The 26,797-nt window shown below is 41.1% G+C and overlaps 2 pseudogenes; one reads left to right on the top strand and one right to left on the bottom strand.

Annotated features, from left to right (window-relative positions):
* Positions 1-23,370: 23,370 nt before the first annotated feature.
* LOC148519824 (5S ribosomal RNA) lies at positions 23,371-23,490 on the top strand (annotated as a pseudogene).
* A 2,766-nt stretch (positions 23,491-26,256) lies between these two features.
* Positions 26,257-26,375, bottom strand: LOC148519823 (5S ribosomal RNA; annotated as a pseudogene).
* Between the last annotated feature and the right edge of the window lie 422 nt (positions 26,376-26,797).

Raw genomic sequence — 26,797 nt, 5'->3', positions numbered from 1 at the left:
AAACCACTTTTAATTTGTAGCACAAAGCAAAGAAGCACCTCTATTTCTATTCCCATAGAAAAAATAGCCCTAAATTCCTTTAAATTTAAATTGTATTGTATGTCTTAAGCAAACTGTAAGGAAACAATGACAGGACAACGGGAATTCCATACTAATTAATAATATTTTATCTGATCTATACTTATAATAAAGTTGTAATGGCTGTGTCTTTACATAGAATTTTTTTGGAGAAATGTACTCCTTGTTACTGTGTAACCATGGAGACAAAAAACTTTTTTTCTGAATTTTTTTTTGCCTGTCTTGCATCACACAAAAACTACGGGATGAATTTGGATTCCGTTTTCAATATTGTATAGCTTAAGGAGCATACAGATTTTTCTTCAGTTCTGAACGATAATGATTTAAAAAATCATTCATTCGTTCATATCTGAAGGAATATCTGACATATCTGTCAGATCTGTCAGAAGAACGATTTGAACGATGCCCGTTCCCGATGGTCAGCTAACGATGTCTGACATCTGTTGTGTTTGCAGTCAGACTTGGACGATTCCATTCATTTTAATGCAGTTAAAAATTGTTCAAATCGTTCAAATCATTCAAATCTTTGGTAAAATCATTCAAATCGTTCATCTGACAGATCTGAGAATTCTGCCAAATTTGACCGTGTGTATGCTCCATTAGTCACTTAGAAAGAAACTGAAGTGTGTATTACCTCGATGTGAAATCAGGGAGAGGAGCAATAAAGGAAAAAACAGACACTTGACACTCTGCGCGTGCAATGTGCAGGTTCCTCAAGCCAAAAATTACTAGATTTATTTATTTATTAACAGTTTCTTATATAGTGCAACATATTCCGTTGCACTTTACAATTTGAAACATTAATAGAACAAACTGGGTTGTAAGAGACAGACATAAAGCTAAGAGGGCCCTATGTACATAAATAAAAAATTTGGGGACAAATATACTTTTAGGGACCGTTTATGAACTTTGCAGACAACATCTATATTTAGCGGAATTTGCACTGGCTCCACAAGTCCAAAATAACTATATGTATATACAATATATACATATATTGCACACCCCGAAAGCAAACAGTTATATATGTATCCATATAGAAATATATATCAAGATCTATTTCATAGGAAAATCCAACTATTTATTAAGCACTAATCAGGCAGCTTATCTTGACTTATGAAGTTGTAGTATACAAGTCAATCCAGTAGATGGCGCACCAAGACAAATACTGTACTACATATCATAGAGATGCTGCTCATATACTTGCAACCTTTCAGTATTGCTGTGGTTTAAGTAGCCACAGATTTGAGATCTACAAGACAAGATTTGTTTGACTAAAGTGAACTTAGACTGGACTGTGACTGATTGCCCCTTAAATTGGATTTTGTGGTTTAAATAAAAACATAGAAACTGTGGATTCTTATTGTTTACAAAGACATTTTGTGATCAATGTCTACAATATAAAATATACATCACAATATAAGATGCCACTATTGTCTTTGTAAAATTAGCTCATCTGAGCAATAACAGACAACTATGTGCGCAAAGCTCTGGGCAAACACTTGTGTATCATATTATCATGCATTTTGCATATGTGAATTTAATAGATATAATATTTGTGCAATATATGCAATTAAAATGTTGGCTATGCAACATATGCTAGTCATTCTCACCTGCTGTTTTCTAGCATTCTATTCTAGTGTCTGGTGCTAAATAGGTGAGCAATGGTACTGTATATTATGCTAAAAAGGATGGTGGTGTTATTAGCTGTTTACTCAATGGATGATGATTTACCTGGCTTGTATTTTTCACCAGAAAACTCTGGTGTCTAGTTAAGTCCCTTGCCACAAGTTAATTTTTTATACCATCAGTGTTTAAAGAGGATTGTTAACAGTAAGTGAGGTAGGATATATATTTATAGAGAGTACTTGTCAGGATATGATGTGATTGTATCTTCAACCTGATGCGTGGGTTGTGTGGGTTTGGACTCGAAGAGTATGAAAAACTGGATGGCTTGATATAGTTTATTCGCATCAATAGGACGCTACCAGCTGGAACGACAAAGGAGATATAATAATAGGAGCTAAAACTAGCACCAGGGTTTTGACAAAGACCCAAAGCAAGGGCATGGTGTCTTACCCCATCGGTGGTCTTCACCAGGGAATCCCACAAGGGAATTTGGACTAAGCTACACTCGTCACGGCCCCCTGACTGGGTCACCTGGGCAAGCACCAGATAGTTAACTGATGAATGTGAGATATTGGACTTGAACCAATGACTGTGGAATATCAGACTTGCACTGATGACTGTGGAACTTCGGACTTGCACAGATGACTGAGGAATATCAGACTTGCACCAATGACTGTGAAATATCGGACTTACAGTGATGACTGAAGAATATCAGACTTGCACTTATGGCTGAGGAATATCAGACTTGCACCAATGACTGAAGAATATTGGACTTGCACCAATGAGTGAGGAATTGACTGAGGATTATTGGATTTGCACCAATGATTGAAGAATATTGGACTTGCACCGATGACTGAGGAATTTATGACTTGCACCGATGACTGAGGAATATCAGACTTGCACCAATGACTGAGCATTATCAGACTTGCACTGATGATTGAAGATTATCAGACTTGCACCAACGATAGAGGATTATCGGACTTGCACCGATGATTGTGGCTATGGAACCAAGTCAGAGGTAACACAAGAGGAATCGCTAATAGATTCAGAGCAGCAGTCAGGATCCACTGGAACCATCTGAGAGCACAGATCCAAAGCTCACACACAGAGCTGTGTAATTTATGGCACTGGCAACCCAGGCCCTGCTGACCTGGAAGCTTTATACCCATGGGTGGATACGGATTGGCTGGTACTTTCAGCTGAGTACCTGGCTGGATAGGATTGGTCTGGATCCAATCACATGACGCTGGGTAAGATGGCGCAGTCCATGTTGTAGGCCTGGCAAGAACAATGCCATGATGGATGCCAGTACTGCACCCCGAATCCTGCTTAGTGCACACGTGAGGCATTCAACACAGGGAAGACCACCTTAGCCGCGCAAGTCACGCGTCCCCTGGCCGCCAGAGCGTGCCAGCGTAAGAAACAGGGCCTGCTTTTGGGAACATTACCTGGAGTAATGACAGCACTGTTTTCAGAATTCCATAACCAAAAATTGTGTTTTTCTGACAATTTTAGATTTGTTACATTTCCACAAATATTGCTATGTGGTCCAATCTTAAACATTATAGAATTTATAAATAATAAGTTAAACAACTTTATTTTAGATTAGTTACATTCTTAAATAATCCACAGATATTGCTATGTTGTCCAATCTTAAACATTATCGAATTTATAAATAATAAGTTAAACAACTTTATTTTAGATTAGTTACATTCTTAAATAATCCACAGATATTGCTATGTGGTCCAATCATAAATATTATAGAATTTATAAATAATATGTTGAGCAACATTTTACATTGTTTAGTTTACTCTTTAGATTGAGCGCTTTCAAATAATAGAAAAAAACCATTAAACAATAGGCATAGTAGTACACTTTTATATTTAATAAAACTAAATAAACGTGACAGAGGATACAAATGGCCTTTTATAGGCTGCTTTGTACTGTAAATGTAGCAAATTTAAGCAGTGCATTGTGGGAAGTTGTGCCAATACCAGTATCAGAGCTGATCATCGATTTGTGAAACAAAACAAAAGTGATGATTTTACAATTGTCCGAATAGTAAAATTCTCTGGTTATAAAAAAATTGCCATTTCCAACAGAAAAGTATTACAGGTTGAGTCTCCCATATCCAAATATTCCGAAATACGGAATATTCCGAATTACGGAATATTTTTGGTATGACTGAGAATGGGAAACCTTTGCTTTCTGATGGTTCAATGTACACAAACTTGTTTTAAAGCACAATTTTATTAAAATACAGTATACAATAACCTTCAGGCTGTGTGTATAAGGTGTATATGAAACATAAATTAATTTCATGTATGTACACAAACTTTTTTTGATGCTCAAAATTATAAAAAATATTGTATAAAATGAGCTGCAGGCTGTGTGTATAAGGTGTATATAGAACATAAATGCATTCTGTGTTTAGTTTTGGGTCCTATACCCAAGATATTTCATTATAGTATGCAAATATTCCAAAATACGAAATAATCCGATATCCAAAATACCCCTGGTCCCGAGCATTTTTGCTATGGGAGACTCAACCTGTAATAATAATAATAATAATATTAATAATAATAATAAATAATAATAATAATACTGCAACGCCTTCGTTTGTTTGGACTGTGATCTGCACTAATGGGAGAAACTGATGTCTCCATATTGGCAATATCTGGAAATACTATTGTTTAATTGTTCATTAGGATAATTCCAAAACATTTACTCTGCAAGTGCACTTGTTGTGCTTAATTAGCCACCTTTTATGAACACTTTAGCCATCACATTCATGTATGAATTAATTTGATCAGGTTTTATAAGAAGTGGTCGGTAACCTCCACGATGCTACAGAATAGCCTGGCAAGACTGTTCTCTATCTCACTTGGTTTATTTACAACACATAGTAACTTTTATAGAGTTTTGCTAAGAAATGTTATTCCAAATCAGGATATCAGTGGCCAGCTGGCAAATAATCAGTACATTAACTTTTTTTACAGTATGTTTAGAAGAAGTCAACAATTATTTCCCTTGTGGTAGGTCTACTCTTTACTTCTGAATTTAAAAAAAAATGCAAACAAAACATTTTGCCTAGAATACACAATACAGTATAGGTGATAGTTCACACTGAGGGGAGAATAAAAACACTTGTAATTAAAAATAAATAAATAAGTAAACAAACAATTCTCTAAAGCAAACCAATCAGAAATGTGTTCATCTGCTGGCCACATGTGATTGGCTGCTGGAGAAAGGGAGTCCCAGGTAATCGCAGTTTTAAACTACAGTATAACACATCAAAACCTTTATTTATAAAATGTGCTCAGAACATTTTGGGAATCTTTTGTGCAATTCAAAATAATTCTAAAATTGTTATTGTTTTTACTCTTTTTGTGTATTGGACAGGGATATTAGGGGACACATTCTACATGCCACTCAACATGCCACTCTAGACATCTCAATCTTGATAATGACCCAGGGCCCTAGGATGGTCAGGAATAGCATGAGTACTTTTCAGCTAGAAGTCTATGTGAAGTTGGAGATGATGTTATTTGTGACCCCATGTCATAATACACCCACCTGGATATATATATATAACATGTTGGTAATCAGTCAATTAATCTAAACTGAATAAAACACCCAAATCAGGATGCAGGTGCCCAATTTTGACACTAGAGCAGTAATGCAATAGCTGATAAAAAATAGATTTTATAAACTGATTTTTACAAATCACATGAGGGTCTTTATGCACATTTTGATCAAATTGTGGATGTGCATCTAACATGGAATGGTGACCTAATTTAGATGTTAATCTTCACCAGGGCCATCAAGAGCCAACAAGCATCCGGGTACTGGGAAAGATGTGGCCAAATAGGGAGGTGTAGTCATGTTCCCTTTGCCCTCTGCCTCTCTGTAGCCCTGACCTTTACTAACACTTTATCATTTGAATGTGGGAAGATTAATTAATGAGGGTGTAACGCGGGTGGGACGAGCAGAGCAAGTGCCCTGGGTCTTGGCAGAGGCTGGATGGTGCCGGGCCATTAACCAATCAGAGGCCACTCTAGAGTAATCGGCTGTTGATTGGCTGTGAAACGCTGGCTGTCAATCAACAGCCACACGGCTCACAGCAAATCAGCGTGCGCTTACTCTAGAATGGATCCGCACACCATTTTTTCCCCGGATTTTTAAAACCAGGACTGACTCACGGCACCCAGTGCAGGTTCGTAAAATGTATTAGGGTGACCCCTACACATTTTGTCCCCCATGTTTTTAGAACCAGGCCTGGCTCAGGAGTCATGAGCTGGTTATGCTTTTGGTGGGGAACCGCACACCATTTTTATTTTTAAATGTAACCCTTTTTTGGCTAATTACAGTAAGAAACATACACAGATCACAATTATCTGTGTATGTTTCTGCCAAACACATCTCAGGAGGTAGTCTATTTAAAACTTCTATTTAGGACCGAGTTTGCTAAAATTACACCCGTAATTCTAATCACGTTTCTTGGTAAATTCCTTTGTTGTATTCCTGGCTTTGAAAAATACCTGTAAGTTTGGCCGATGGTGTATTTATTTCTATTTGTGTTTTCACTCGTGTTTTACAGAGAGTTTTATCATTTCTCACCCGAGTTTTAAAAAAAGCTTTTTCATACAACAAAAAAACCTGAAAGAAAAAAAAAGAAAATGTTCAACAGTGAATGCTCTTTATTACAGAGCATCATGTTTTGATATAATTTATGAAATAATTTAACTAATCTGTAATTTTTGGAAATAATCTACACCACCATATATTTAAACAGGTTGGGTATGGGATACCAGCGCACAGGATCCCGTCGGTCAGAATCCCAACGCCGGCATCCCGACAGGGTTAGCATACTGACACTTGTCAGTCAGTATCCTAACCAGACCCCTGACCCGCCCCCTCTCCCTACTCTAACCCTCCCTCGCCAGTGACTAAACCTTACCTCCCAACCCTAGTGCCTAAACCTAACCTCCCCCTCCCAACACCCTAAACCTAACCTTTCCCCCTTAATGCCTAACCCTCCCCTAGTGCCTAACCTTAACGCTAACCTTCCCCCTAACCCCGCTACTTACCTTCAGGATTCCGGTGGTCAGGATACCAGCACCGGGATTCTGACAGGTATTGGGATTCCTGCGCTGGCACTCTGAGCACCAGAATCCTTGTAGTCGGGATTATGACCGCATCCCATTTGAATGTGGGTGATTTAAAACTACTATAAAATTGTGTTAATTTTTTTTTTGATGCAGATGTGTCCTCATACACAGTTACTCAAATCGCTCCAAACAGGGGTCCTTGTTGCAGCATAAAAATTGTGACAATGCTGTGGCTCACTGCGCTAAAATGCAAGAGGGTTCACTCCATGCAGTTCACATCTTAACCACTGGGTGACCAGTGCTCTGCTGATGAAAACTATAATATACAGTAGTAATGGATGGAGGCGGCACTATAGCAAGCCCAGATTGGTGGCTAATCCTCTATGTACATTAAGCAGTAATAGATGTGAGCATTCTGTACATAACACAAAACAAAATTTCTAATGTCATGTGCGACAATTGACAAAGTAATGAGGCACTCATTGCTATGCTCTTGGTACACTATAATCCTCTGTGTCCAAGTACATGAATGCAGAACTGTTTGAGAAAATTTTGAAATGCACTGTAAATTATGCAACACATTTTGCAAAGCTGCACAGCAAGGGTCAATAGAGCATGGCCTCAGAACGGTCCTATATATTCCTATGGACTGACACTGACTGAATGACAGTTCTCAGAAGTTTTTCATTTGTTTATTTTGCCAAGACCCTGGATATTAAATTAGAGTGTGGGGTTGTCTTTATTTAAAGTAATACAAGTATTACAATAAACTAGAAATGAGCGGGCCCAGTTCTCAGGGAACTGAGCCCACCCGAACTTTGGGGATCCAAGGCGATCCGAGATACAGCTCGAATCTCCCCGCCCTCCTCGGATCCCTATTTGAGGCAAAACCTCAAGATCCCGCTGATGTATCTCAAGATTTTGCCTCGAGCGGCCATTTTACAAAGCCACCAGTGTGGGTGTGCCAGCAGTCAGTGCGACCGGGTATGCGTATGCAGACCCCTTCCAATATTGATTGACAGGAAGTGCCGTTTGTGGGTGGTGATGGGGGTGGTCTGGTGAACGCAGGCGTGCCTGTGCATTTGGATGCCGTTTTAGGGGTGTTTCTAATTAAGTCAGTGCGGCGACGGATGCAGTGATGAGACTCCATGCACACATGAAGTTGCCAAGATCCTGCGCGAGGTCTGGTCAACCACTATTATGCAAATGTGGTCGATGGTTCTTGATGTTACCGATGTTTATGCTATCTTGATTAGGCTTTGAGTAAAGGGAGATGGGCGGCTTAATATACGGCTGGGCATCGGCATTTGCTGCTGCTGTCTTTGTGCGTATGCATTGATTAGCATATCCTTGCAGTGGATGGGTGCGTACGTTCTCTCCTTTGCGTTCCTTGCTGAATCAGGCCCTCTATCAGACCTGCACTATATCCGACCCGCACTGTATCCGACCCGCACTGTATCCAACCTGTATTGTATCCAACCCGCACTGTATCTGACCTTCACTGTATACAACCTGCACTGTACCCGGAACTGTAAGTGACCTACACTTTTTCTGACCCGCAGGTATGGAATGCTGTTTTTATGGTTGATTTTGGGGAACTGCTCAACAAAAAGACTGATTGAACGGGGCTTTGCATGGGCACAGAGTGACAATCATCAGTGGCCCAGCATCCCCAGGTGGGAAATACAGATTGGGCACTGAGAACAGGCATGTGCTCGGGGCATGTGTACTTGTGTAGGGGGCATTCAAGTCTGCTGTTGCTATTTAGACATGGTTTAGGGGGTTTTGTTTGCTGCTTGTTAACTGCGACTACTTGTTTTGAGCAAAGATATTCCACACACGATTTTTAGTAAATTTTTGTGTTGTATTGTTTTCTATGGAATGTACTTGTGAGTTAATTTGATTGGTTATTGCTAATACATTATTAATTTGTAAAAAATTTGTAAACAGAAATAAATGCTGTGTATTTGTGCCGTTGCTCTGTTGGTTGCTTACAATGTGAAGTGGTCAAAATTGCCTGGAAATTAATGTTATTGAGGTTAATAATACTGTAGGAACAAAAAAACGGCCAAAATTATGTGATTTTAGCTTGGTTTATCAATTTTTGAAGAAAATATAGATCCAAAACCAAAACACGCAATTGCGGTTTTGCAAAACAAAATCCAGATCCAACACCTCCAAGGAGATACAGATCCAAAAAAAAACCCAAGGAGATACAGATCCAAAAAAAAAACCCACGGAGATACAGATCCAAAACCAAAACACGGGGGTCAGCACACATCCCTACAATAAACGGTGTGTCCTGTAATTTCTTTCATATTTTTTACTGGAATACTATTGGTGCAGAAGAGCCCTTGATGCTCAGATATTCAGGCACTGATATTAGAAATGTGTGCATAAACACCATTACAATGACCAACTGATCAACTAGTGTTATCAAAGCAAACCTCTCACACTGTGGTACAAATGTCTGAATAAAACTATCCAGAAACCTCCCCTAGGTTTCTCAACCTCCCATGTCATAACCACAGACATCAAATCCCAAAAGAGATCCTCTAAGATGTAAAACTAGTTATTCTTACAAATCCCACTTACAGTATATATCAAGTGACTAGGAGGCACATTTATTATAATTTGCAATGTGCCTCAAAAAAAAAAGAATGCCTATCACCACTTATCTCAGCAATAAGGAATTGTTTCAGCAGAATGTATTAATCCAAATTACAGAGACGTGTTTTGATAAGATCCTAGTTAGGAGCACAGTTAGGAGACCACACAGCTGTAGGGATTAGGGAATTTATAGTAGCATGGAGGCAAAGATAGCGTACATGCATAAACAGAGTATGATAGTTTTAGAAATGAGGGAGCTGAATGTGTATTCTGAATGAAATGGCTGTATGGAGTGAGCAGGATGTTGGAACCCAGGGATTGTTGTGGTGAATGAATGGGAAGGTTGTCGGCAGTGATTGGAGTGTGTGTGCCACACAGCAGCACAGACGGAACTCACTGAGCCCGTCTGTGCATCGATGTTTATAGTTATCACACACAAATGCAGGCATCACGGATCAACCAGATCTGTGCATGCTGCACCTGTCTGCCGCCACCGCCGGCACTGCTACCCGCACCACCGCCATATCCTGCAGCTCTCACCGCCGACCACACTGGTGCCGCTAATGCCCGCTAACCCCCCCCATTAACGGCCGCTTCTTTCCCCTGGGTCCCACCGCCGCTATCGCCCACACTGGCCAGTCATCTTGGTGCACCCAAGAGAAGCCACAGTGAGTACACCTGCTGATGGCACCTACTGAGGCAGCGCAACGATTCGAAGCTTCCTATCTCTATAATGGCACAATTGTGAGGTAATAGTTTAAAAAGTGTAACTTTATCAATTACCTAAACCCCAAAAGGCCATACCCTGGAACAAGAGCTACCTAATAAAACAAACCCCAAGTCTAAATTTGCCCCCTACCCTGAGTTATGCCTTCCTAAAAATCCCCCATAGAGAACAGCAGAAAAGTGATCCTAACTGAGTGTCAGAATAAACTGACAGTTGGAAGTGTAGATCACCAAATCCTCATTTTTTATTTTTTTGACCTGAAATCTAGCTGGCAGCACCGAACGCCAGTTCTACCTGTCCATGCCAAATTTCAGCTTGGTACTTCCTATAGCTTTTTAGGCGTATCTCCTTAAACACCATGACCCCCCCCTCCAGAATTCTCTATGGAGAATTCTGTTTTTTTCGATTCAGCCTTAATATAAGGGCATGACTGTATATATATATATATATATATATATATATATATATATACATATATATATATATATATATATATATATATATATTAGAGATGTGGGGGCTTGGTTCTACTCGGTTCTTTTCGCCATATTAGTATAAGTTGGGATTTATCTTATATCCAAAACACGTGACAGCCAATAGCCAATAAGATATGGTTTTCAAATCCAAACACGTAATCGAGTAGAACCAAACCCGCGCATCTCTAATAAATATATACATTTTAAATATATATATATATACAGTCAGGTGCATAAATATTGGGACATTGACAGAATTTTCATATTTTAGCCTCTATTCACCACCACAATGGCTTTGAAATGAAACAAACAAGATGTGCTTTAACTGCAGACTTTCAGATTTAATTTGAGGGTAATTACTTCCAAATCAGGTGAACGGTGTAGGAATTACAATGGTTTCTATATGTGCCTCCCACTTCTTAAGGGGCCAAAAGTAATGGGACAAACTAAACAATCCTAAATCTAACTTTCACTTTTTAATACTTTGTTGCAAATCCTTTGCAGGCAATTACAGCCTAAAGTCTGGAACGCATAGACATCACCAGACGCTGGGTTTCATCCCTGGTGATGCTCTGCCAGGCCTGTACTACAAATGTCTTCAGTTCCTGATTGTTCTTGGGGCATTGACCCTTCAGTTTTGTCTTCATCAAGTGAAATGCATGCTCAATTGGATTCAGGTCAGGGGATTGACTTGGCCATTGCATAACATTCCACTTTTTAGCCTTAAAAAACTCTTTGGTTGCTTTTGCAGTATGCTTTGGGTCATTGTCCATCTGCACTGTGAAGCGCCGCCAATGAGTTCTGAAGCATTTGACTGAATATGAGCATATAATATTCCCGAAACTCTTCAGAATTCATTCTGCTGCTTTTGTCAGCAGTCACATCATCAATAAATACAAGGGAACCAGTTCCATTGGCAGCCATACATGCCCACGCCATGACACTACCACCACCATGCTTCACTGATGAGGTGGTACGTTTTGGATCATGAGCAGTTCCTTTCCTTCTCCATACTCTTCTCTTCCCATCACTCTGGTACAAGTTGATCTTTGTCTCATCTGTCCATAGGATGTTGTTCCAGAACTGTAATGGCTTTTTTAGATGTTGTTTGGCAAACTCTAATCTGGTCTTCCTGTTTTTGTGGCTCACCAATGGTTTACATCTTGTGGTGAACCCTCTATATTCACTCTTGTGAAGTCTTCTCTTGATTGTTGACTTTGACACATATACACCTACCTCCTGGAGAGTGTTCTTGATTTGGCCAACTGTTGTGAAGGGGTTTTTCTTCACAACAGGGAAATAATTCTTCTGTCATCCACCACAGTTGTTTTCCGTGGTCTTCCGGGTCTTTTGGTGTTGCTGAGCTCTCCGGTGCATTCTTTCTTTTTAAGAATGTTCCAAACAGTTGATTTGGCCACACCTAATGTTTTTGCTATCTCTCTGATGGGTTTGTTTTGATTTTTCAGCCTAATGATGGCTTGCTTCACTGATAGTGACAGCTCTTTGGATCTCATATTGAGAGTCAACAGCAACTGATTCCAAATGCAAATGTCACACCTAAAATCAACTCCAGACCTTTTACCTGCTTAATTGATAATGAAATAACGAGGAAATAGCCCACACCAGTCCATGAAATAGCTTTTGAGTTGATGGTCCCATTACTTTTGGCCCCTTAAAAAGTGGGAGGCACATATAGAAACCATTGTAATTCTTACACCGTTCACCTGATTTGGATGTAATTACCCTCAAATTAAATCTGAAAGTCTGCAGTTAAAGCATATATTGTTTGTTTCATTTCAAAGCCATTGTGGTGGTGAATAGAGGCCAAAATATGAAAATTCTGTCAATATCCCTATATGTATGCACCTGACTGTATATTAGGGGTGTGCACCGGCCACTTTTCGTGTTTTGTGTTTTGGTTTTGGATCTGGATCTTTCTTCGTGTTTTGGATCTGGATTGGTTTTGCCAAAACCACCCTTCCATGTTTTGGGTTCTGGGTTTTGTGTTTTGGATCTGTATTTTTTTGAAAAAAAGCATAAAAACAGCTAAAATCACAGAATTTGTAGGTTTTTCTGCTCCTATGCTATTATTAACCTCAATAACCTTAATTTCCACTCATTTCCAGTCTATTCTGAACACCTCACACCTCACAATAGTGTTTTTATGTCCAAAAGGTTGCACCGAGGTAGCTGGATGACTATGCTAAGCGACACGAGTGGGCGGCACAAACACGTGACCCATCTAGGCGTGATACTGCAGTGGCAGACAGGATGGCAGTTTGAAAAACTAGGCCCCAAACTGTACATAATGCAATGAAAAAAAAGAGGTGCAAGATGGGATTGTCCTTGGGCCCTCCCACCCACCCTTATGTTGTATAAACAGGACATGCACACTTTAACAAACCAATCATTTCAGCGCCAGGGTCTGCCACACAACTGTGGCTGAAATGATTGGTTCGTTTGGGCCCCCACAAAACAAGCTGGCAATTAATCTGTCCCTGCACAAACTGGCTCTACGGAGGCAAGATGTCATCCTTATCCTCCTCATCCACCGATTCCTCACCCTCTTCAGTGTGTACATCCTCATCCTCACAAAGTATTAACTCGTCCCCACTTGAATCCACCACCACAGGTCCCTCTGTACGTTCTGGAGGCTGGTCTCCCTGGAAGAGCTGATAATTCATTTTGATGAACATCATCTTCTCCACATTCTGTGGAAGCAACCTCCTACGCCTTTCGCTGACAAGGTTCCCGGCTGCACTAAACACTCTTTCGGAGTACACACTGGAGGGGGGGCAACTCAGGTAAAATAGAGCCAGTTTGTACAGGGGCCTCCAAATTGCCTCTTTTTCCTGCCAGTACAGGTATGGACTGTCTGACATGCCTACTTGGATGCTGTCACCGATGTAATCCTCCACCATTCTGTCAATGGTGACAGTATCATATGCAGTGACAGTAGACATGTCAGAAATTGTTGCCAGGTCCTTCAGTCCGGACCAGATGTCCAAACTTGGTCCTGCCTGCCCTGCATCACCGCCAGCGGGTTGCTTAGGATACCTAAGTTTTTTCCTGGCAGCCCCAGTTGCGGGAGAAAATGAAGAAGGAGCTGTTGACGTGTCACGTTCCGCTTCAGCTGACAGTGTGTTCACCAGCAGGTCTTTGCACCTCTGCAGGCTTGTGTCAGCCGGAAAGAGAGACACCACATAGGCTTTAAACCTAGGATCGAGCACGGTTGCCAAAATGTAGTGGTCTGATTTCAACAGATTGACCACCCTGGAATCCTGGCAAAGCGAATGAAGGGCTTCATCCACAAGTCCCACATGCCAAGCGGAATCGCTCCATCTTAGCTCCTCCTTCACTTTCTCCAGCTGCTTCTGCAAAAGCCTGATGAGGGGAATGACCTGACTCAAGCTGGCAGTGTCTAAACTGACTTCACGTGTGGCAAGATCGAAGGGCTGGAGAACCTTGCACAACACAGAAATCATTCTCCACTGTGCTTGAGTCAGGTGCTTACCCCCTCCTTTGCCTATGTCATAGGTGGATGTATAGGCTTGAATGGCCTTTTGCTGCTCCTCCATCCTCTGAAGCATATAGAGGGTTGAGTTCCACCGCGTCACAACCTCTTGCTTTAGGTGATGGCGGGGCAGGTTCAAGAGTGTTTGCTGCGTCTGCAGTCTTCGGCACGCAGTCGCTGAATGGCGAAAGTGGCCAGAAATTTTTCGGGCCACCCAAAGCGTCTCCTGCACGCCCCTGTCGCTTTTCAGAAAATTCTGCACCACCAAGTTTATTGTGTGAGCAAAACATGGGACGTGCTGGAATTTGCCCAGATGTAATGCCCGCACAATATTGGTGGCATTGTCAGATATCACAAATCCCCAGGAGAGTCTAAGTGGGGTAAGCCACTGGGCGATGATTTCCCTCAGTTTCTCTAAGAGTTTGTCGGCGGTGTGCCTCTTACTGAAACCGGTGATACACAGCGTAGCCTGCCTTGGAACGAGCTGGCGTTTCTGAGATGCTGCGACTGGTGACGCTGCTGCTGTTGCTGTGTAAGGTGATACATCTACCCAGTGGGCTGTCACAGTCATATAGTCCTTAGTCTGCCCTGTTCCACTTGTCCACATGTCCGTGGTTAAGTGGAGATTGGGTACAACAGCATTTTTCAGGACACTGAGGACACTTTTTCTGACGTTTCTGTACAGTCTCGGTATCACCTGCCTAGTGAAGTGGAATCTAGACGAGATTTGGAACCGGGGACACACTACCTCCATCAATTGTCTAAATCCCACTGCACTAATGGTGGATACCGGACGCACGTCTAACACCAACATAGCAGTCAAGGCCTTAGTTATACGTTTTGCTTCAGGATGACTGCTGTCGTACTTCATCCTCCTCGCTAAGGACTGTTGGAAGGTCAATTGTTTAGTAAAAGTAGTGGTGTTCCTACTTCCTCTCTGGGATGATGAACGACTCCCAGCAGCAGCAACAGCAGCAGCGGCAGCAGGAGGCGTAGCAATGCAGGATCCTCCGGAGGAATCCCGGATAGGAGAGTCAGTCATGCCAGTGACATGGCCTGCAGGACTACTTCCGATCCTGACTAAGGAGGAAATTGACGAGGAGGGAGTTGACGGTGTGGTTTGCAGGCGCTTGGATACAACAGGACAACGGGATTTAGGTGTCCCTGGACTGCTTACGGTCTTAGCCAAAGTTTCTGAACTTGACAGTAACTTATTATGAATGCGCTGCAGGTGCCGTATAAGGGAGGATGTTCCTAGGTGGTTAACGTCCCTACCCCTACTTATTCCACCTTTACATAAGGTACATATGGCAAGACAGTTGTTGTCCGGATTTGGATAGAAATATTGCCTGACCAAAGAAGTGGATTGTTTGGTCTTCTGCCCAGGCATGACCGTGATGGGCTTTTTCATCCCACGGACAACAACTGTCTCCCCCGGAGCCTGATTTAAACAAACCACATCACCATCAGAATCCTCCTCGCCAACTTCCTCCTCAGCGCCAGCTACACTAGTATCCTCATCCTGTTGTACTTCAACAGTGACATCGTCAATTTGCATATCAGCAAGTGGACTGTGGGTGCTCCTTTCAGCACTTGCAGGGGGCGTGCAAATGGTGGAAAGAGCCACCTCTTCCCGTCCAGTGCTGGGAAGGTCAGGCATCGCAACCACCACCACACTTGGACTCTCCTTGGGGATTTGTGATATCTTCTTAGAAAGCACAGTTCTTCGCTGTGCTTTTGCCAGCTTAACTCTATTGATTTTTTTAGTGGGAGGAGGGCTTCCATCGTCATGTGAAGCTGAACCACTAGTCATGAACATACTAGGGATCGACCTTAGCCGTTCCTTGCCACTCCGTGTCGTAAATGGCATATTGGCAAGTTTACGTTTCTCTTCAGCTGATTTAAATGTTTTTTTCAAGGTCATTTTCCTGAACTTTGTCATTTGGGATTGTATGTGCCCTCTATTATGACATTGGGCATCGGCCTTGGCAGACGACGTTGATGGCATGTTATCGTCTATGTCATGACTAGTGGCAGCAGCTTCAGCACTAGGAGGAAGTGGTTCTTGATCTTTCTCTATTTTATTTTTATCGGAGAAAGTTTGGTCCTCCATTTATGTTATATCGATTTGATATATACGTGCGGCTAAACACAGAAAATATTTTTTTATTTTTGCTGGAGAGTAGTGCACTATTTTTTTATTTTTGCTGGAGAGTAGTGCACTTTGTGGGTTACACCAGCCTTTAAGAAATGAGCCAGCCGGCTCTTTACTTATGGGACACAGGCGCACGCTTGGCGCTGCTCATTTGTTGATGCACGTGCGGCTACTGCGCACACAATTCACAAACACAGAAAATTATTTTTTTTTTGGTTTGGACTGGAGTGTACTTTGGGGGTTACAGCACCCTTTAACGGTCAAGCCAGCCGGCCCTTTACTTATGACACAGGCGCACGCTTGGCACTACTTTGTTGATGCACGTGCGGCTACTGCGCACACAATTCACAAACACAGAAAATAATTTTTATTTTGGTTTGGACTGGAGTGTACTTTGGGGGTTACAGCACCCTTTAACGGTCAAGCCAGCCGGCTCTTTACTTATGACACAGGCGCACGCTTGGCACTACTTTGTTGATGCACGTGCGGCTACTGCGCACACAATTCACAAACACAGAAAATATTTTTTTTTTTGGTTTGGACTGGAGTGTACTTTGGGAGTAACAGCACCCTTTAACGGTCAAGCCATCCGGCCCTTTACTTATGACACAGGCGCACGCTTGGCACTACTTTGTTGATCCACGTGCGGCTATTGCGCAAACAATTCACAAACACAGAAAATATTTTTTTTGGTTTGGTTTGGACAGGAGTGTACTTTGGGGGTTACAGCACCCTTTAACGGTCAAGCCAGCCGGCCCTTTACTTATGACACAGGCGCACGCTTGGCACTACTTTGTTGATGCACGTGCGGCTACTGCGCACACAATTCACAAACACAGAAAATATTTTTTTTTTTGGTTTGGACTGGAGTGTACATTGGGGGTTACAGCACCCTTTAATGGTCTAGCCAACAAGCCCTTTACTTATGACACAGGCGCACGCTTGGCACTACTTTGTTGATGCACGTGCGGCTATTGCGCAAACAATACACAAACACAGAAAATATATTTTTTTTTGGTTTGGACTGGAATGTACTTTGGGGGTTACAGCACCCTTTAACGGTCAAGCCAGCCGGCCCTTTACTTATGACACAGGCGCACGCTTGGCACTACTTTGTTGATGCACGTGCGGCTATTGCGCACACAATTCACAAACACAGAAAATAATTTTTTTTTTGGTTTGGACAGGAGTGTACTTTGGGGGTTACAGCACCCTTTAATGGTCAAGCCAGCTGGCCCTTTACTGATGACACAGGCGCATGCTTGGCACTACTTTGTTGATGCACATGCGGCTACTGCGCACACAATTCACAAACACAGAAAAAATATTTTGTTATTTGGTTTGGAGTGTACTTTGGGGGTTACAGCACCCTTTAATGGTCAAGCCAGCCGGCCCTTTACTTATGACACAGGCGCACGCTTGGCACTACTTTGTTGATGCACGTGCAGCTACTGCGCACACAATTCACAAACACAGAAAATATATATTTTTTTGGTTTGGAGTGTACTTTGGGGGTTACAGCACCCTTTAACGGTCAAGCCAGCCGGCCCTTTACTTATGACACAGGCGCACGCTTGGTACTACTTTGTTGATGCACGTGCGGCTACTGCGCACACAATTCACAAACACACAAAAAATATTATTTTTTTAGCACTTGGGGGGAGCACCCCTGATGGACAGAGCACCCCCTGGACAACACTACAGCACCCCTTTAGGACTGGGACACTGCACAGGACTTTGGAGTGGACACAACCCCTATGGAGAACTGACTGCACAACACAGTCCTGCCAGCCCCTATGGACTTTGAAGTAGTGGACACAGCCCCTATTAACAACAGCAGCACAGCACAACACAGCCAGCCCCTATGGACTTTGAAGTAGTGGTCAACAGCAGCACAGCACAGCACAACACTACTCTGCACTACACTACACTACACTACACAGCCCAGCCAGCCCTAACTCCCACCCTCCCTCTTCACTGTCCACAGCCGAGTGAGAAAATGGCGCCGACGCGGGTACCTTATATAGGATCCAAAACCCGCGAGACTCGGAAGGCGGGATGATGACGTTTTGCCTCGATTTCAGATCCGAGTCAGGCGGGAAAAGTCGAGCCTGACTCGGATCAGCCTCGGATCGGGGGGGCTCGGGGGGGTTCGGATTTCAGAAATCCGAACCCGCACACCCCTAATGTATATATATATATATATATATATATATAATGAACAAATACAAGAGCTAGCACTCCACATCAACCAACATACTTGCACGGGTGCCCTCTGTAGTTTGTGACAACTTAAATAGAAAAGGAATGGCAGCGGCACTCCCAGGACCTCTAATGCAAAGAATCACACCACACTGGGGTAGTTCAGTCCAACGTTTCAGTCAGAAGACTTTTATCAAGAACACAACGTGAAAACATGAAGTACATACCTTAATAGAACACATGTGATTGTGTAATGAGAAGCGTGTTCATCTCTCCGGGCACCGAGTGACTGACGTCATCAGCATGCGACCCGCGAGAGGACGGAGCTGCCCTGACGTCAGGTGTATGATGCTGATGTCCTGACACTATCACCCGGGTAACCAGCAGAGAGGGGAGATGGTGAAGAAAGTGAAAGTACCTGCATAATGAATAATCATATGTAACCATGAATGATTATGTGCGTACAGTCATAGTATCAATAATGTAGTGAATGCATCGTGTGAACATTAATGAATGTGTGGAAGTGATGAGTAAAACATGAATATACAACATATACATATAGAACACGCAAAAATACATAAATAATCATGCGCATTAACAAATATCAATGGACTGCCTGGGAAAAACTATATGATCTAAGATAATGGTTGCAAACATGAAGATAAAGGCTGGGCATAAAAGAATGAGTAGGCTCATGTGTTTACAAGGTACAGAACAAATAAACGATGGGGCTTCTCACAATGAGATTATCCTGTACTGGGTGGCAATAACAACAGACCACATCAACAGAATAAAAGGTAACATAATAATTAATGCACAAGTGATGCAGAAATCAAGAGATGGAATGAATAAAAGGACAACCTGTACATATACAAAGAAATTATTATAATCAAACCCTAAAGGAGGCAAAAAATCTCATTGATCGGCACCAATAATCCATTGTTTCATATATGTTGAAATGAATATATGAGCTAACCATCATAGCTCACTGTATTAGTACAATAAAAAAATATATATATATATATAAGGTGGGTCAGTTAATCGATAACCTGTTGTCCAATCGGCTATAATAAGAGGAAGACTGGAATAAAGTCATGAAATTATCACGGATCAACTTGGGAGGAAGCAACATATGGCAACATAAGTAATCCAATAAATAAGTATTCCTATGGTATTCCTAGGTGGTCCCCCTCCCTAGTACTAACCAGGCCAAATGCTGTATCGCTTCCAAGATCAGACGAGATTGGGCATTTTCAGCATTAGTATGGTTGTAAACACTGGGTGTACTGGATGCCGTGTCACCAGACGTCCGTGTAGGCCCAAAGAGGATAGTGTAAAAGATAAAAGAATAGCCGATCGGATCAAGTCCGGTACCTGAATGGTGTCAACTCCACTACAAGGAGGACCATAAAACTGACCCAAAAGGAGTGTAAAAATCACTCCAACCTGTGAGAAACAGACTTCAAAAGAAACAAGCAAGAGACAAGTTCTCATTCAATCCACCGGGATATACTGTGTTCATGCGATGTATCCAGAAGGCTTCTAATTGTAGCAGTTGCTTGTCCCTGTCACCTCCTCTTCTAGACAGGGGAATGTGGTCGATAATCTTGTAAGATAAAGTTGCCAATGGATGACGATAGTCACGAAAATGTCATGCCACTGGTTGGTCAATTTCTTTGCCCTCCAATGCTTGTCAGATAGCCGTGCGATGTTGCGCCATTCTGATACGAGCTGTACAGGAAGTTTTCCCTATATAAGCCAAACCACAGGGGCAGTGAATGATGTAAACAATGTACTTACTAGTACAAGTTAACACATGTTTAAGCGGTATACGTCTTCCCGAGTGGGGGTGTACCACGTCTGGGCCTGTTTCCATATATCGGCATGTGGTACATCCAATACATTTGTAACATCCTGCTTTTTTAGTTAAAAAATGGATTTCAGGATGCATGTGCTCTACAGAAACATCATTGTGAACCAACCAGTCTTTCAAGTTCTTGCCTCTTTGATGTCCCAACATAATCCTTGAATCTTTTAGAGGTTTCAAATTAGGGTCAATGTTAATGATTGGCCACAATCTTTTCATGTTTTTCATAACCGCCTTACTTGCTGTGTTAAATTTGCTGGTAAAATTCATGGTGGATTTGTTACTGTCAAGTTCTGTTTGAATCCTACCAGGATTCTTCATTTTCTCAATGGCTTTATGTTTAGCCGCGACTAAATCTCCCCATATATATCCTCTGTTTAGAAATTTAAGCATCATTTTATTGATTTCTGTCTCTGCATTGATATCATTGTTGGTGATCCTGTAAATCCTAAGAAACTGTGAGTATGGTAAAGATTTTTTTAAAGCAATTGGATGATGGCTCTGAGCATGGAGGACAGTGTTGCAATCCGTTGGTTTGGTGTAAACGCTTGTATTAAAGTTTGTACCAGTCCAATTAATATTCACATCCAAATAATGTACTGTGTCAAAACTATATTCATGGGTGAATTTGATGTGATTATGCATGGTGTTGATCCTGGTCATGGCAGATACAAAGTCCTGTTCAGTGCCTGACCATACTACCAGGATATCATCGATATATCTGGTAAAGAAAAGCACATGTTTATTGAAATCAAAATTGTCGAAAAAGAGTGCTTTTTCCACTGCGAACATGTAAATATTGGCCAAGGAAGGTGCTACGTGAGAACCCATTGCACACCCTTTTCTCTGTCAAAAAAAGGAGCTGTCAAACAAAAAGTAATTTCTCGTTAATGTCTTTTCAAGCAAATTAATATAAAAAGTGATCTTAGGGCCCGTGTACCCATCATGAGCCCGTAAAAATTGTTCCATGCTTTCCAAACCTTCCGTGTGTGGGATGCTCGTGTAGAGGGATAGACTATATAAAGAATTCCTAGCCGAAATAATCGGACGACCTGGAGGTGACAGAAGTGACAGGAGCTAGAAGACATCTTACAAGAAGCAGTTTTCAATAAATGGATCGATCAGGATTCAGCTTTGCATCTAATAACCAGTAAACCAACAGTACCATTGATTTATACACTACCCAACATACATAAGTCACTTCTGTAACCTCCAGGTCGTCCGATCATTTCGGCTAGGAATTCTTTGTATAGTCCTATCTCTAAGTATTTAGACTTTTATGCACAACCTCTTATTAAGGAGGAACCAACTTTTCTCAAGGATACAAATTCACTTTTAGAGAAATTACATCATCTTCAAAATTTGCCTGAGACTTTATTGTTGTGTACTATAGATGTTGTATCCCTCTACATGAGCATCCCACACACGGAAGGTTTGGAAAGCATGGAACAATTTTTACGGGCTCATGATGGGTACACGGGCCCTAAGATCACTTTTTATATTAATTTGCTTGAAAAGACATTAACAAGAAATTACTTTTTGTTTGACAGCTCCTTTTTTCGACAGAGAAAAGGGTGTGCAATGGGTTCTCACATAGCACCTTCCTTCACCAATATTTACATGTTTGTAGTGGAAAAAGCACTCTTTTTTGACAATTTTGATTTCAATAAACATGTGCTTTTCTTTACCAGATATATCGATGATATCCTGGTAGTATGGTCAGGCACTGAACAGGACTTTGTATCTGCCATGACCAGGATCAACACCATGCATAATCACATCAAATTCACCCATGAATATAGTTTTGACACAGTACATTATTTGGATGTGAATATTAATTGGACTGGTACAAACTTTAATACAAGCGTTTACACCAAACCAATGGATTGCAACACTGTCCTCCATGCTCAGAGCCATCATCTAATCGCTTTAAAAAAATCTTTACCATACTCACAGTTTCTTAGGATTTACAGGATCACCAACAATGATATCAACGCAGAGAAAGAAATTAATAAAATGATGCTTAAATTTCTAAACAGAGGATATATATATGGGGTGATTTAATCGCGGCTAAACATAAAGCCATTGAGAAAATGAAGAATCCTGACAGGATTCAAACAGAACTTGACAGTAACAAATCCACCATGATCTTTACCAGCAAATTTAACACAGCAAGTAAGGCGGTTATGAAAAACATGAAAAGGTTGTGGCCAGTCATTAACACTGACCCTAATTTGAAACCTCTTAAAGATTCAAGGATTATGTTGGGATATCAAAGAGGCAAGAACTTGAAAGACTGGTTGGTTCACAATGATGTTTCTGTAGAGCACATGCATCCTGAAATCCATTTTTTAACTAAAAAAGCAGGATGTTACAAATGTATTGGATGTACCACATTCCGATATATGGAAACAGGCCCAGACGTGGTACACCCCCACTCGGGAAGACGTATACCGCTTAAACATGTGTTAACTTGTACTAGTAAGTACATCGTTTACATCATTCGCTGCCCCTGTGGTTTGGCTTATATAGGGAAAACTTCCTGTACAGCTCGTATCAGATGGCGCAACATCGCACGGCTATCCGACAAGCATTGGAGGGCAAAGAAATTGACCAACCAGTGGCACGACATTTTCGTGACTTTTGTTATCCATTGGCAACTTTATCTTACAAGATTATCGACCACGTTCCCCTGTCTAGAAGAGGAGGTGACAGGGACAAGCAACTGCTACAATTAGAAGCCTTCTGGATACATCGCATGAACACAGTATGTCCCGGTGGATTGAATGAGAACTTGTCTCTTGCTTGTTTCTTTTGAAGTCTGTTTCTCACAGGTTGGAGTGATTTTTACACTCCTTTTGGGTCAGTTTTATGGTCCTCCTTGTAGTGGAGTTGACACCATTCAGGTACCGGACTTGATCCGATCGGCTATTCTTTTATCTTTTACACTATCCTCTTTGGGCCTACACGGACGTCTGGTGACACGGCATCCAGTACACCCAGTGTTTACAACCATACTAACGCTGAAAATGCCCAATCTCATCTGATCTTGGAAGCGATACAGCATTTGGCCTGGTTAGTACTAGGGAGGGGGACCACCTAGGAATACCAGGTGCTGTAACCTTATTTATTGGATTACTTATGTTGCCATATGTTGCTTCCTCCCAAGTTGATCCGTGATAATTTCATGACTTTATTCCAGTCTTCCTCTTATTATAGCTGATTGGACAACAGGTTATCGATTAACTGACCCGCCTTATATATATATATATATATATATATATATTTTTTGTACTAATACAGTGAGCTATGATGGTTAGCTCATATATTAATTTCAACATATATGGAACAATGGATCATTGGTGCCTATCGATGAGATTTTTTGCCTCCTTTAGGGTTTGATTATAGTAATTTCTTTGTATATGTACAGGTTATCCTTTTATTCATTCCATCTCTTGATTTCTGCATCACTTGTGCATTAATTATTAAGTTAACTTTTATTCTGTTGATGTGGTCTGTTGTTATTGCCACCCAGTACGGGATAATCTCATTGTGAGAAGCCCCATCGTTTATTTGTTCTGTACCTTGTAAACACGTGAGCCTACTCATTCTTTTATGCCCAGCCTTTATCTTCATGTTTGCAACCATTATCTTAGATCTTATAGTTTTTCCCAGGCAGTCCATTGATATTTGTTAATGCGCATGATTATTTATGTATTTTTGCGTGTTCTATATGTATATGTTGTATGTTCATGTTTTACCTCATGTTATGTTTTACTCATCACTTCCACACATTCATTAATGCTCACACGATGCACTCACTACATTATTGATACTATGACTGTACGCACATAATCATTCATGGTTTCATATGTTTATTCATTATGCAGGTACTTTCACTTTCTTCACCATCCCCCCTCTCTGCTGGTTACCCGGGTGATAGCGTCAGGACATCAGCATCACACACCTGACGTCAGGGCAGCTCCGTCCTCTCGCAGGTCGCATGCTGATGACGTCAGTCACTCGGCGCCCGGAGAGATGAACACGCTTCTCATTACACAATCACATGTGTTCTATAAAGGTATGTACTTCATGTTTTCATGTTGTGTTCTTGATAAATGTCTTCTGACTGAAACGTTGGACTGAACTACCCCAGTGTGGTGTGATTCTTTGCATTAGAGGTCCTGGGAGTGCCACTGCCATTCCTTTTATATATATATATATATATATATATATATATATATATATATATATAAATATATATTTTTATATATATATATATATATATATATATAGATTATTTTGTGGATTTAGGCGTCAGTTCAAGATAATCAAACCAAGTGATCAATACCAACTTTGGTATAAAATGCGGAAATGCCCATAGGTTAATAGATGGGTGTCAGCTCCCTGTCAATATTGAGTAGTATTGGTGGTATACTACCTAGTACATAAAAACAAATGGGGGAATTGACCATGAGCGACAAATCCACTAGTAAAGTGCAAATAATGCAAATGAGTGCAATATGATAAGTAAAGTGCTGATTTTAAAGTGCAATAGTGCTAAATATTGTGACACATGAGGTAGTACAATAAATATACCAATAAGTAAAGTTAAAAAACGATATACAATTTATTTCAGAGAATTAAAACAAGGGATAAATGGATACCATAAAAATAGGGATACTCAATTAAGAGATTAAAACATAGCCATTACAATTAAATAGAATAAAATTGTGAATTGCATAAAAAGTAATAGCTTATCTGAGTCATGAATCAACGGAAAAACACTTTTCCTAGGACAAGAGATGTGGTTCCCAACGCATTTCGTCTTATGGACTTCTTCATGGGGATAGGGGTTGAGGTGTGCAATTCATCTATTTATACCCCCTTTCTATCATTAGGGACTAATCACTTCCGGGTCAGGGGTGAACCCTGCATATGTTGATTATGTTTACAAAAGGGCAAACTCCCATATAGATTATGTAGAAATACTAATTAAAAGGACATGTAGCTAATAAGGTGCAAATCTACTAATCCTCTAATAACATTCTTCCGTCTGTGGTGGTAAGCGATTCGTCACTTCCGGGTATTGCACGAGCGCTTCTGCCTTCTCCATATGCATCGTGTGCTTCCATCATGTGTGTCCCGGCAACCAAGTCTGGCTGCTTCGTCCCGGAATGACGCACTCGGCCGGCGTCTAATCGGGTAGCACAAGCTCCAGTGACTTCTGCCCTTACAGCGTGGCTCCATGCGGTTGGCTTCCGCCCTTATTATACCGCTCATGGCCAGTGTGTAGAGCTGCATCTCAATGTATTGTTCAAAATATCTATAATTAGACAAAATGCATAATGAATGTATAGTACATCAATAATCAAACAAGATTGGACACCCTGTATATCAACATTATGGACCTTTTAAATTGCGCACAGGGTCTCCATGACAGTGTGTGTGTATTAAAATAAAATACAATAAAAGGAGACAATAAAAATTAGAAATATATATATGTGATGATAAATGGAAGGTAAAAGAGAAAAATCATGATAAAAATAGATTGTATAAATAATTCAGAAAAAAGTTTTTTCATTCCATAAATGTATTGATTCTCATCAACTGATGTTATAAAGATTATAGTTAGTTAGGTTACAATATAGTCCTCCAAAGCCAGTTCAAAAAATTGGTTCAAAAATTACTTAAAGGAAAATTACTTAGGTATAAAGATGAGGTAGGTGATTGGGTTATAGAATCATCTTCCAGAAGTAATTTCAAAGTTTATTCTGATTCAAAGGAGATGTTAACTTCTAGCATAGACTGGCTTCTTCTGCGATAGCTTACATGGAAGCTTCCGATGATTTATATTAGGGGTAATATACTCGCCCTTTTTGGACTCAAGTAACTACAATACCAGGTCTTCCCAGAAGGTCTCCCATCCAAGTACTGACCGGACCCAGTCATGTATAGCTTCCAAGATCAGACGAGGTTGGGCACACGCATACTGGTATGACTGTAGATACTCTCAGGTCCACTGTTTACCATAACTATATTACTACACCTGATATTCTCTGGGGGTCTCCCTCCCAGATACTTGTCAGGCCCAAAACATGAATCACCCCACCAGGGTGCCCACAATCGGGCTTGTCATGTTGGTATAGTAGTAATATCCCTTCTGTCAATCATCTTGTTGTATCCTCACAGGAATGGTGCAATTTCGTAACTGTCATTGAAACCCTTTGGAGCCATGGTGTTGAGTTCATAGATCCTGTACATCTCCTGACTGACTAGGAGATTCCCTAAATCACCTCCTCTTTCTCCAAGAGTCACATGTTCAATAGCTTTGAACATTAATTCTTCCGGGTTTGAATTGTGTTTGGTTATGAAATGCTTGGACACTGCATGACCTTCTATTTTATTCTTCATGTTTCTGATATGTTCTT

Source organism: Taudactylus pleione, unplaced genomic scaffold (genome assembly GCF_031769625.1).
Source record: "Taudactylus pleione unplaced genomic scaffold, aTauple2 ptg000181l, whole genome shotgun sequence".
Taxonomy (NCBI): domain Eukaryota; kingdom Metazoa; phylum Chordata; class Amphibia; order Anura; family Myobatrachidae; genus Taudactylus; species Taudactylus pleione.
Note: the sequence above shows the minus strand (reverse complement) of the source record. Positions and strands in the feature narration are given on the sequence as shown.